The sequence below is a fragment of the Cryptomeria japonica genome, chromosome 1 (genome assembly GCF_030272615.1).
Source record: "Cryptomeria japonica chromosome 1, Sugi_1.0, whole genome shotgun sequence".
NCBI classification, from domain to species: domain Eukaryota; kingdom Viridiplantae; phylum Streptophyta; class Pinopsida; order Cupressales; family Cupressaceae; genus Cryptomeria; species Cryptomeria japonica.
In genome coordinates, this window is record NC_081405.1 from 611,184,534 (window position 1) to 611,199,136 (window position 14,603).

Consider the following 14,603-nt stretch of genomic DNA (forward strand, 5'->3'; position numbering starts at 1 on the left):
ACATATGTATATGTGGGGATGCCATTTGGTTTTAAAAATGTTGGAGCTACTTTTCACAGAACAATGGTTGATGTAGCTTTCAAAGAATTTATCAACATCATCATGGTTGTGTACCAAGATGATTTAACATGTTTCTTTAAAAGGGCAGATGACCACTGCGGGCACTTGAAAAAGTTTTCAACAAAGCTCTGGAGTTTAGTGTTTCCTTAAATCCAAAAAAGTGTCATTTTGCAATCACTAAAGGGAAGTTGCTTGGGCATATTGTCTCCAAGGAAGGGGTTAGAATAGACCCTAAAAGGATTGAAGCCATAAACAATGTACCTGAGCCAAAGAATGTCAAAGGTATTCAATCTTTCTTGGGCAAGGTAAATTTTTTTGGATGATTCATTGCTAACTTTGCTAAAATAGTCAAACCTATTGTTAAGTTGCTTAAGAAAGATGCAACATTTTCTTGGGATGAAGAAGCTACAAGGGCTTTTGGTAAAATTAAAAAGGCTATTCAGGAGGCACTAGTGCTGAAGTCCCCTAATTACAGTAAGCCCTTTTCATTGTTCTCTTTTGCTTCCTATCATACAGTGGTAGCAGTGCTTCTTCCAAAGGATGTTGAGGGATATGAACACCCTATTGCTTTCTATAGCAAATATCTACAAGTTGCAGAGCTGAAATATGAAATCATGGAGAAGCAAGCATATGCCTTAGTTAAAGCTATAAAAGCATTTAGGCCATATCTTGTAAATGCATAAATAGTTGCCTATGTCCCACATGCGGCTATTAAGGACATCTTATCTTAGTCCGAGGTCACTGGAAAAAGGTGCAGATGGATAACTCGGATTCAAGAGTTTGATCTAGAAATTAAGATTACCAAATTGGTAAGAGGGTTAGGTCTTGCTAATTTGATGGCTAAATCAAATTTCCTTGATGTTGAAGTTAACAATGTTGAAATTGAGGATGTCCTGGTCACAAGTATTGAGAGACAACCTTGGTACTCAGAAGTAGTACATTTTCTGAGGGATTCAACATACTCGGAGGGAATGACTCCTAATCAGAGAAGGAAATTGAAACTAAAGTCTCAAAAGTATGTCCTTATTTAGGGTGATCTATATTGGCAAAATAGAGATGAGGCATTGCTAATGTGCCTAGATAAATCCCAAGCTAGAAGGATGCTAACTGAAATGCATAATGGAGTATGTGGAGGCCATTACTCAGCCAAAACCATAGCTAGTAAAATAGTCTGGGTTGGATACTATTGGCCCACTTTGTTCAAAGATGCCCATGAGCATGTTCAAAGGTGTGAGCCATGCCAAAAAATTTCTTCCAAGTTAAAGTATGAAGGAGCTTTGCCCCTTAACCCAGTTACAATGGAAGCCCCTTTTGTTCAGTGGGGCATTGATTTTATTGGGGAGATAACTAATAAGTCAAGAAGAGGTCACAGATGGATCATAGTGGCCACTAATTACTTTACTAAGTGGATTGAGGCCATACCCACTAAAAGATCTACTAGTAAAGTTGTCATTGAATTTCTAATGGATAATGTTAGAACATGATTTGGTGTTCCTGTGAAACTTATAATGGATAATGCCATGAGTTTTAGATCAAAGGAATTCACTAAATTTTGTACTAGCCATGGGATAATCATGTCTTACTCTTCACCATACCATCCACAAGGTAATGACCAAGCAGAATCTAGAAATAAAAGCCTTTTGAATATTATTAAGAAAATTCTCGAGGAGAACAAAAGGTCTTGGGATCAGAAACTAAAATTGGCCTTATGGGTAGACAAGATTACTATTAAGAAAGAAATCAGTGTATCACCATTTGAATTGGTTTATGGAACACTAACTAGGGTGTCATTCAATAACCTCTCCCTATATATAAGTTCCTACAAGCTAAGGAGTTGGAGTTGTCAGAACCCATGGAAGACAGAATGGTTCAGATGGTGGAACTGGAGGAAATTAGGACTCTGGCTCATAAAAGAAACTTGAAGATTTAGTTGTAGTCCAAGTATCTTTTTGACAAAATAACCACATGAAGGAAGTTTCAAATTGGTGACATGTTTCTTCAATGGAATGCAAGAGGACAAGATAAGGGCAAGCATAAAAAATTTGAGTCAATGTGGATAGGCCCTTCTATTGTCTGCGATTTTAATTGAAAAGACTCATACTTCTTGTAAAAAAAATGGTGAAGTACATGAATTCCCAGTGCATGGACAATTCCTAAAGTATTACTTCTCTTAAGTTTTAAAATTCCATGCACAATAGGTGGTAGTTTGTACATAATTAGGTTTTCTTTTGTTGGTTTCTTTTAGGCTTATTTTTTGGTCTGTTCTCCAGAGTTTTTTGTGTTCTTGTGTTGGTCTCACATCCAACCATCCCAAATCAGAGCTACTATTATCACCATTTAGAACTTTGGGTTATTTCTCTTTTCAATCCTTTTAATTTTGGGCTTTCATGGCTTCATTCTGCCTCTGAAGGGTTATTTGTCTAAGGGTTTAGGGTTTTTGCAAATTCACCTTTTCCATATTGTAAGCCCTACATTCTATTTTCTTGTTACCTTTTTCCACTTAGGTGGAAGGGTCAGTCCATCGTTAGAGAAGGGGTTCCTTTTTAGGTCTTTGCTTTGGCGAGATATCAAATTCTTTTGATTAATGCCCTTTTCCTAAGTCTTATTTCATTTTATTAATGTGTTAGGTTTCATAATGTTTATACAAGTTCCGGTGGATCTAGCGACAGGTGTTGTTTCATGATGAGAAGATGCATGAAGTTTATCCTTCATGAAGTAGTGAAAAGGTGGTGGGCCAGAGCAAAGAAGTCATGGTGAAGGATAAAAGTCATGTATCTTATTGTTGATCTAACGGTTGGCATTGTTTTGCATTGCAAAGATGTGTGCTATTTACCTTTCACGAAGCAGTGAAAGGTGGTGGGTCCAGTAGGTAAGCGGCTCCCAAGTTTAAAGATCGATCAACTTGAAGATGATCGGACACCGCACATTGTTTCACAATGAAAAGTAACACAATGTTTAGCATGAAATGGCAAAATAGAGTTGGCTGTGACATGGTAGATTATGTGGCGATACAACTAGATGTATGAATAAGATAGAAAATGATCTGTCAATGAGGCATGTGGCTCCGACTAGATTTCTAGATTGATCGATTTGAAAAGGTGGCATTGTTGGTGAAATTCATGGTGCAGTGAGACACGTGGTGGTTCAGATGTGGAGACTAACAGATTTCTTGGGAGAGTAAGTGAAAACCATGTGGAAGATACTTGTCAGAGGTTTGCAGATGAGTGGATTTGTGAAGAGGGCCCACTTTGAAGACTAAAGAGACTAAAGGCCAAGAAAATTGAAGTTGATCAGATGCCACGCACTATTTCGCATGGTGAAGGTGGAAGAAGTTTAATCTTCACGAAACAACGAAAAACCATTACTGATGGTGGTTACACACGATCATAAGGACAAGCAGTCATGATGAAGGGTAAAGGCCAAGCAACTTGAAGTTGATTTGATGATGGGCGATGTTTTGCATTGCGAAGATGCGCAAAGTTTCATCATTGTGAAATAGCCAAAAGATGGTGGGGCCCATTTTTAAGAAGGATGACGCAGGTAAGGTAAAGAACGTGCAAATCTTGCATGATCCAATGGTTAACACTTTTTCATAATGCAAAGATGTGTGAAGTTTACTCTTCGCAAAGTAGCGAAAAGGCAAAACACTTAGAAAAATTTTGTGGTTCATTGAAGCCATTTTTTGAATTCAATTATGAATTAATTGCCAAAGCATGTGGCTTAATTGTTTCTGATCAATGCTCAGTTGTCATAATAATCTTCACATCAACTGAGACTTTGGCATCAATTTGAAGAATCTTGTAGAGGATCCAGTGTGTAGAGAAATTTTTTTCAAGCAACAAGTAAGTTTCTACAAATTGCTTGACAGTTACAGTTGAATTGGTATCACTGGGAGTTTGATTTCTTAAGAACTATGTCTAAGATTTAATTGAAATAATTGTAATTCTGAGATGGCACCAAGAAGAGATTTCAAGGGAAAGGTTAATTACTAGGAGAGAGCCATTTGTGATGACTTTTTAGAGCAATTAAAGAGCTCCAATAATGCTCTAGGTAAAATGAAAGAATTGGTGCCTAAAGATTCCTGCCTAAGAATCGACGATGGCCTATATGATAAACGGAATTTGTTGAGGGATCCCCAGATAGGAAGATCAAGTTTGGGACTTTTCAAAGTGGGTTAGAGCTAGAGAAATTCCCTTGCTCCTATGAATAGTATATGGGAACTAGATTTTGGGAATCTCATAGTCCCTAGGGTTTTCATGGACGTGGACCTATTAACCCAAATTGCCAATAATTATGATCCCAATACCAAGAATATAAAGAATATAAATGGTGGGTCTCTAATTGAAATAAACGATGATGAGTTCAGAAGAGTTTTCAGACTCAATGAGGTATCAAATTATTTAGAGACCATCAATTTTGAAACATTTGCAAAGGTCTATGATGCATAGAGAGACCACCTCAGAAATGGCCCCTTGAAGGAATTCTTCACTAAAATAGGAAGACTAATAGTTGTAGGCCCTACCACAATCGAACCGTTTTCATAAAAATTATTTCCTTTGAGGGCTAAAGGGATGTATTGGTTCTTATGTCAAATTTTTGGGGAAGATGCAAAGAATACTATGGCAACCCACTATATGCTCATGATAGCACAGATTTTGAACCCATCTCTGGCAGTAACTTTTGATTTTGCACCTTATCTCACTGATGTCATTCATGAGGGATTAATAGGGATAATAAATGCTAAGGTGGACAGACCTTTTGGGTGGTATTCACCCCTTATGCACATGTTTCTATTTAAAGGTGCTAAATATTTTGCTAATGAAATAGACCTGATCAAAGAAAAAGATGGTGACGAGATGCCCATTCAATTGTGGAGCACAATTTTGTCTTGGGATAGAGAAGATGCAATTTACCTAAAGTTTGATAGATGTTTTGTATCTAGGATTAGAATTCTTTTGTGCCCACAGAAACCTAGGATTCCTAAAGCTCTCCTTGAATTCCTTAGAACTAAGGAATTTGTTGAAGATATTAAGATTGTGCATAATTGGGGTGACATATATATGTACCCTCTCTCCACTATGTTTAGAGTGTTTTGTTTTAGAGGAACTCCATATTTGGTCCCATATCAAGTCCCATTGAAGATAGGAATTGTTGAGGTCCTGAGGCAGATTGGAGGCCTGCAAGAAGCAGAATTGACATTTAGGGGGAAAGGAACAATTTTTCCAACTATTACTATGACACATCAGTTTGTAATCACCAAGGGTGGTTGGACACATTTTGATGATTTCTTTTGGCTGTACAGGTTGTCTACTATAGTGGCAAGATTTGTCGATCCATAGGGTTTCTTTAATGGCATGTTTAATAAGAGAGTCGTGTGCAAGGGTAGGGCACACCAGTTCCATTTTCCTAAAGAATTGATTAGAAATGAGTTCAATTTAGATGAACAAGAATTGAGGAAAGAAAAGTGGATAGCTTTTAAGAAAGCTCTAGACTTCATCCACCAATTTGATAGTAGCTATGACCCCCTAGCCAATTTTACTCCTTTTGAGGAAAAGGTCAAGTTTTTTATTCTTTATTCTAAAGATTTAATGCAAACTTTAAAGGAGAAGAGGGAGGCTATATTAAAGAATGGCCCTGAAAAGGCTAAAGTTGTCTTAGCTAAGCTTTCATTTGCAAAGGCATTGCCTCTTGGTGATTATGTGATGCACAAGAGACCTACTTACAATGTGCTAATGCCAACAAAAGGTGAATCTTCCTCCGTAAAGGGGAAAAGGCCATTAGTAGATGTTGTCGAGATTCAAGACTCTCATAAAAGGAAAAGGGTAGGAAAAGAGGTACAAACAAATGAGCCTTTATATTCTCCATCTCAATCCGCAATCCATTTACGGGATGATCATGTAGTAGAAGAATAACTGCTACAATTAGAAATCCTTAGGGAAATTACTCTCACTTATTAGCAATTGCAAGAATGAATGCTTGAAGAACTAGCAAGTGCTCAAATGGACCTAATTGTAGAGGACTTTATAGGAAAAGAACTGGACCATGTCATTAAGTATGCCAGCGAGCAATTTTTGGTAGATGATAGTTTCATCAAAACAAGATCTTTCTTGCAGTTTGTTTGGAGGAGAAATATAAGATAGTTCAAGGGAAGATGTGAGAAAAGAAAAAATGAGTATCCTCATAAATATGCATCTGTAGTTGAAGCAGACATAAAGAAAGAAATGTTGACAGAATTTGGGAGTATTACCCCTGAACAAGGGAGGAAAATGATTACAGAAGTAGGGGTGTTGATTCTCCCTGAATGGCATATAGTAGATGCATTAGTGCTTGAGGCCGTAAGGAAGGAGACAAAGCCCATGGAAGGAATAACTTATAGCAATGATGATGTTGCTTTAGTCATATGGTTGCTAAGGAGGGAAGAGAGAAAAAAGAGGAAAGACACATCAAACTATAGCTATCTCAGAGGAATGATTGTAAAGAGAGTAAAGGACACAAGGGTAGTAGAGGTTATTGGCACAGTTTTGAAATCAACAAAATTCAACATGGTTGTAGCTGGAAAGGAGGCCAAGGATAGGGATGATCTTCAGGTCAAGTTGGAGGTAATCTTAAAAGCTTACAATGAAGCCCAAGCTGAAATAGCTCAAAGGGATAGTATGATTGCTAACTTGAAGAATCAAATAGCAGGGCAACATCATCAAGGTGAGTCTTCTACATTGATGATTGCATCTTCCCCAGCTAAATCTCCATCTTCTAGTCTGATCATTGAGTTTCCCTTATCCCCTGTGAATCTCGGTTTCAAATCTACTGAGTCTATTCAAGATGAAATGGAAAAATTAAAGCAAGCTCAAGTCATATTTGCAAGTAAATATGAGAAGAAGGTAAGTGGAATAATTTTAAAGTTTGCTGGCACAATAGGGGCTTCTATTGTATATATATATGAAAAGAGTTTTAAGCATGTTGATTGATCTGAAGGAAGACAAGGCTACTCTGGAGCCAATTTTAAATAAATGGATGGAAAGGGAAGCAGATTTGGAACTTATGTCCTCATCCCATGAAGAGGCAGAGGTTGATTCCAATATTAAGCCCACATGTGAGTTGGTTAAAGGTATGTCCAGGTTAGCAGAAGGAAGAGCTAGTTTAAAGAGAAAGGCCAACCTGTACATAAAAGAATATGCTAACCAGAAGTTTGAAATATTTCCTGGAGGTTTTGTTAGTTCAAGTCAGTTGAAAGATGAAAAAGTATGGCTTGATGAGCTAGGACATAAATTCTCTAAACGGATAAATGAAGTCATCAATTTACATGACACATCTTTATTTATTCAAACAATTCAAGAAATTGAAAAGATGAAGTCACACTATGGTTTTTTGGAGGCATCAGTCAAGCACTTAAGAAGCACCTGGAAAAGATTAAATAAGTTGAAGAATAAACTTCTTAGCTTCTCTTGGCCCAATGATGATGTGTTTCAATGATGGAAAGATAAATATATGGTGCAAGAAGCAGAGGATCAAGAATAATCAACTAATGCTACAACGTTGCAACAACCTTCAGGAAGTTAGGGATGAAGGTTATTTGTAACCTCTTTCAAGAGGGAATTATGGTTGTAACAAACTATTCCTAAGAAATTCTGAAGCTTGTTTACATCCATATCATTATAAATGGATACCAGGACTATTGAAAAACTTATCACAAGAATTTGTAAAGAAACTCTACCAACATATATCTAAGGTTTTCTAGTTCTTTCAAGAATCACCTTGGATTATGTATGATTTTCAAAAATGAATATTAATATATAGATCAAAGAATTTTGAGCCTAGATCTCTGTTGTCTTCTTGTGTACATTCATCAATTTATTGGTTTCTTTTAAATAATCTAGGGTTATTTGATTGAATAGGGTTTGCAAGGCAATCTTATAGACATGTTTTAGGTTTTTCTCTCAAGGAGGGGAATTAAATATACGCGAAACCTTTATGTTAGTAAATAAATAGTTTTCTGCTTAAATTTGATGACTGGTTCTAGCATAAAGAAAAGACTTATATATATGTCAAGAATATATTTGGGTGTTAAAGACAAAGTAATGAGATGTATGTGAATGTTCAAATTTGGAATTCTTGTTTAATTTGGGTGACCTGTAGCCCGGAATAGGCACTAATATCATTTGTGGAGTTTCTTCTATCTTCCTTGGGGTCAAGACTAAAAATGAACACAAGTTTTCTTGCATGTTTCAGTATTGCTGAGGTGATGAGGTTCATAGGTTTCTAACACTGGTTTACTGTGGATCTTATATTATAATTATGAAAGTATTCACAAGAGGTATACCCACCTAAGCTTAGGATAAGATTAAATTGTAGAAGGTTTTTTAATAAACCTTATTATATGTTATTTTGGATTTCTATTTTCTCATTGTTCTCCCTTCATGTGACAGAGGCTCTAATTTTCTTACAGAGGAGATAGGGAAATCAAAATTTGAGAACAACACTACCCATAGTCAGATGATACTTTTGTAGACAGTATGTGTTACAAAGAAGGGCCAGCACTTACAAGAAGGAACACTTCCTAGAGCGTATTTCTCATTACAAAAGAGTCTCACTGACTACAGAGAGGCTACAACCTTCTCAAGATAAATGGACAATAATCCAATAAAGTGAACTGTTGGAAATAACATCTACTATGCCTGATTACAGCCTTGGTTAAGCTTAATGTCAGAGGACTAAATCCTCTTATGAATCCAATTCAATCACCAATGATCGATCAAATCCTCTGCATGAATGATATTACAATATTCGCACATTACATTCCTTGACCATGACATTTCCAATAATCTTGATAATTTACAAAGAGTTTCTACCTCTTATTTATACAAACCCTAAGGCCTAAACCAATTAGGTAGGCCACCTAAATATATTACAATAAGATTAATACATAATTTATTATTACAATGATATGCCATGTCGGCTTAAGACCAAAACAATAATAAAAAATCCATAAAACATCTTGAATCATCTAGGTAAGGTGTAGAGTACACACTAGCATGATACCGGTCCATAACCTAGATAGGTACCAGACCTATTATGGGTCCACCACTCCAAAGTAATGTATTGAATAAATTGAAGCATGATCAAAGAACATCTTCAACATCCTAAAATCCATGAAGAAGCTGAACCAACACCAATTGTGCATCCTGTCACAATTCCTCAATGAAAGCTTTGTCGGTAAAGCTTTAATCTAGTGCCAATAAGGGTTTACCATAGTGTATGATAAAACCCAATTACCAAGCCAATACCAACTAACCAAAACATGCTCATGGACCACATAACACATGAAATTCAATATACTTGACTGATCCCCACATGTCAGAAGTGTCAATCAAATAATCTCTTTTGTCGGTAACACTAGATATTCTATTAGTAACCATCCATATCAGCTAGTGTTGACATCAATGACAAAAAATCAGTACAACACATAATCAGTTCACCCATAATGCCAACAATCTTCCCCTTTGGAATTGATGTGCAAAAAATCTAAGTACCAAGAGATGCCAAACAAGTCTCCCTCTGTGGAAGACAACCAACAATCAATAGATCTCCCACTGTGAATGATATCTTTGTAACTATAAGGTTCAGAATGATTTTTCACATTACTATCACCCCCCCTTTGACATCAATGCCAGAAAATTGACAAAAAATATCAAAGCAATGATATAAAACTCTGAATCTCAAAGCTGACTACTCCCCTTGAGTAGTAGCACCACTCGTCAATGCGAGAATGAATAATGTTTTTGATAGTGCATATCAGACTAATTACAAACTCCATCAATCAAGTCTCTGTCGGAAGAGAAGATACCCCTAACCTATCTATCATATATTCAAATGATTCCTTAGACAACGGTTTAGTGAATATGTCTAAAATCTATTCTTTAGTGTTCACAAAAACCAATAATACTTCCTTTGTTGCAACCTTGTCCTTCAAAAAGTTATGCTTTATTGAAATATGCTTAGTCTTAGAGTGAAATATTGGATTCTTAGACATGTCAATAGCTATAGAGTTATTACAGTAGATAGCTATCGGTTCACTACAATTTACCCTAATATCCTTCAACATTTGCTTCATCCACAAAACTTGAGTGTGATTAGTTGTTGATGCAACATACTCAGCTTTTGCAGTAGATAAAGAAATACATGACTGGTTTTTTCTTATCCATGAAACTAGATTCTTTCCAAGAAAGAAAGCTCCACCATAATTGCTCTTCATGTCATCAGTATCACCTGCCCAATCTGAGTCAGTATATGCACATAAAGTGAAATCATCATCTCTAGAATACCATAAACCACATTCTATTGTTCCTTGCAAATACCGAAATATTCTCTTTACTGCACATTCATGAATTTCTTTAGGATTTCTTTGATATCTTGAAACAATACTTATTGCATTCATAATATTAGGTCTAGTTTGAGTTAGATATAACAGATGATTGTTGGCATTTTGTTGTCATTGATGTCAACTGGTATAGGATGACCACCGGTAGATGAGATGTATGTGCAACATTGCTATGAAGTAGTATAGGATGTGATATCTTGAATATCACCTTGTGTTGAAGAACACTGGTAAGGTAAGGAAGATGACCTGAGGAGTCACCTACACACAAGTTAATGGCCAACTTGTGTGATGAGATAGAGAGGAGTTTGAGAGGTTGTTAATAATGAAGAGGCAGAATGTTATCTGAATCACATCCACATTGGAAGAGAAGATTGAATAGATCACTGGTATGTTGTGAGGTTGCAAAACAATAGGACTCCCATCGGATGAAGATAGAATCATTATGAGAAGTAATGACTAATAGTGTATGTGCTCACACTGGTTCACATATGCTTGTTTGAAGATATGTTGCACAAATAGGGAACTCAGATGAGCAGATGACGACATGTTCCTCCACCAAGTAAGTGGAGCTTATCCCCTATATGCATTAAAGTGCATTATAGTTCGGTGGGATAAGAGTAAATAGGTAAAGGAAAGGACTTGAAAGATCACTCTAGATCCATCGGTCAATTGAGGGAATGCATGTTGAGATGCTGATACAATAGAAGAGTGGTGTGTTTGTCATTCAGACAAACTGGCTGAGTAGATATAGTCAGAGGAGAATGTTTTGACCGATGAAGGAATCTAGTGAAGGATGATGATTGGTATCATCAAGAGTGATAACTGGTATGTAAAGCTCATAGGTAATATGTGCAAGGTGGAGAATGCAAATATTATAAGGTTACCAGTATAGTGTGTGATACCAGCGAGGTTAACAAATTGGCAGGAAAGAGGAACCGATTGAGTGGTTGGTCGATGATCCTATTTGGACCAACATGAAGTGTCAAGCTGGCAGTTAGTCGATATGGATTCCACATGGAGTCAACATGGTGAACATGCGTGTGGATAAAGATGGAATGTACATTGACAAGGTTGTTGCAAGGTTGGTTGACTTTAATGAGAAGTCACTCAAATCACGGGACATGTTGTAGAGCTATTCCAGGGGTTTGAGGCTCGAGGTCTGGAAGACAACTAGGAGTCAACTAAGAGTGATTGAGAAGATCGAGGTAATGGAGGAAACAACATGATAGTTCTTTCGTGATTGACCAAGGGATCAACTATTAGAGTAAAAAGCAAGTCACCAGAGATGAAAGATGTGATCTAGGAGATGCAAAAAGGGCAGAGTTGTGCAATTGGATGTCAGAAAGATCAGATTGTGCAAGATCTGATTGGATTCATTTTTCTTTGAGGATGGTGAGGAAACCCTAATCACCTGAATTTTGAATTGGTTTTTGGAGGGAAAACTTGGCTATAAGTGTGGGGGCCAAAGAGAATGTTTGGTGTTGTTGAATAAGAGAATATTGTGCAATTGTGAAGTTGAAGACTTCTATATGTAAGAGAAAATCAGCCAAGTTCTTGACGATTATCTGTGAAGAGAGTGGGAGTGAGAGAGAACCTAATTGAAGCTTTCAATCAATTGGAGAGAAGAACCAGTAGTATTCATACCGATAGAACATAGGTGATGGAGACTGTAGAGAAGATAGACAAAGAACCGATAGAGAGTTGAATCAGTGAAGAGCAGTGAGGAGGAGATACAGTGAGAGAAATTCAAAAGAGAGTTAAACTAGTAGGGCTTACCAGTAGAGAAGCAACAGGTGAAGAGTAGCAGAGAAGTGAGTTAGTGAAGTAGAGAAGGTATCTCACCAACAAAGTAAGATATGTATTGTGGTTGCAAGATTCACTTGTAACAAGATAACTACTTATGTATTTGATGTTTACATTGTGAACACTGAGTTGTAGCTTGGTGCAGAGGTTGCAGCTCCTTAGGTTGGTACCCTAAAGTCAGGGGTTGGTGCTCCTTTGGGTTGTAGCCCATAAATCAGGTAGGGGTTGCTGCTCCTTAGGTTGGTTCCCTAAACTTTGTAACTATGTTTATTGTGAGGTTGGATTGGAGTAGTAGACTCTAGCAACATTGCTCACCAAGGTTTTTCCCATCTTGGTTTTTCCTTGTATATGTTGGTGTTATGTGATGCCCCCTTGTGAGTGTGTTTGCACTTATGTTAGTCTCCTCCATAACTGATAAGTTTGCATTGAGTTAAATCTATCAACCGATATGCTCACATAGGTTTGCAAAAGAGAGAGATTTGAGAACCACTGATTCATCCCATCCCCCTCTCAGTGGTGCATTGTGTCTAACATAGATTTATACCTTGTCGGATTTGTCAGTGTAGAAATTTCCTTCAGAGATAATTTCTCACTTGTAGCCATAGGAGTACTTACTGGTTTGGAATTCTCCATACCAAACTTTTTCAACAATTCCCTCAGATACTTAGTTTGATAGATAAAAATCCCTTTGTCAGTTTGAGTAATCTAAAAACCTAAGAAAAATTTCATCTCACCAATCATGGACATTTCAAATTCATTTTTCACGTTGTTAGCAAATTCCATACATAGTTTATCTTGTCCTCCAAAAATGATATCATCAACAAAAACTTTAATAATCAGAATATCATTATCAGTGATCTTATAGTATAGATTACTATTAACACTGCCTTTAGTAAAACCAAGCTTCAAAAGATATTTAGCCAACCTTGCATACCAAGCTCTAGGAGCCTGTCTCAAACCATATAAAGCCTTCTTTAATCTATAAACCATATCTTTATCATCTGTCAATGAAAATCCATCAAGTTTCTCAATGTAAACTTCTTCCTCATGCTCACCATTCAAAAATGCACATTTGACATCTATTTGATAAACCTTATAGTTCTTATAAGCTACATAGGCAAGAAATAGTCTAACAACTTCAATTCTAGCTACAAGTGCAAATGTCTCATCATAATCAATTCCTTCCATTTGTGAATACCCTTTACAAACCAATCTAGCCTTGTTTCTTATAAGTTGACCATCCTCATTCAAGTTATTCCTAAAACTCCATTTAGTTCCAATAACATTCTTATGTTTAGGTCGGGAAACTAAAGACCAAGTTACCAAGTTACCAAGTTACCAATGTTTATCCTTACAAGCTTCAATAACAGTTACCGGTTCAACTTGAGAAATAAGACATACCTCTTCATTTGCCAGTTTTCTTCTTGTCATAACTCCCTTTTTTCTATCTCCAATGATTTGATCTTCAAAATGATTTAATCTTACATACCTTGGTGTCTTTTGAACTTCAGGTTCACCACTTTGATCATCAATCATAGTTGAATGTTCTGATTGTGTCAGTGTAACTATTTCACCTTCATGTACCGGTTGAGGCATTGTGGATTTAGTTATGATCATTTCCACTGTCAGTTCCCTTTCATATGATATATAATAATTTATGTATTGTTCATCTACTTTTACATTAGCACTCTCAAGAATTTTTTATAATCTTTTGTTGTAGCATCTATATGCTTTGCTTTGAATTGAATAACCAAGAAATATCCATTAATCACATCTAGTATCAAAATTTCCAATTGAATCATCTCTTTTGATATAGCATTTACTTCCAAAATTTTTGAAATACTTAACAATAGTTGTACTTGCAAACCATAGTTCATAAGGGATCTTACCAGTTTTACCTTTGATGTGAAGTTTGTTCAATGTGTAGACTGTTCTACTCATTGCTTCTCTCTAGTAAATATGAGGCAATTTGGGTTCCATCATCATAGATCTAGCTGCATCAAAAGTGGTTATGTTCTTCCTTTCAACTACTCCATTTTGCTAAGGAGTCCTAGGTGTAGATAGTTGTCTCCTGATTCCATTTGTCTCACAATAACTATTAAATTCAAGAGAAGTGAACTCACTGCCATGATCTAATCTTAGAAATTTGATTTTCAATCTAGTTTTTGTTTCAACCTTCACTTTAAAGATCTTGAATTTCTCAAAAGGTTTAGACTTCTTCCTCAGAAAAGTCACCCACATCATTCTAGAATAGTCATGAATAATCAACATGAAATACCTATCACCTTGAAAGCTTCTAGTCCTTGTCAGACCACATAAGTCAGTGTGGATCAAATCAAGTACATCATTAGATTTATCATGTATT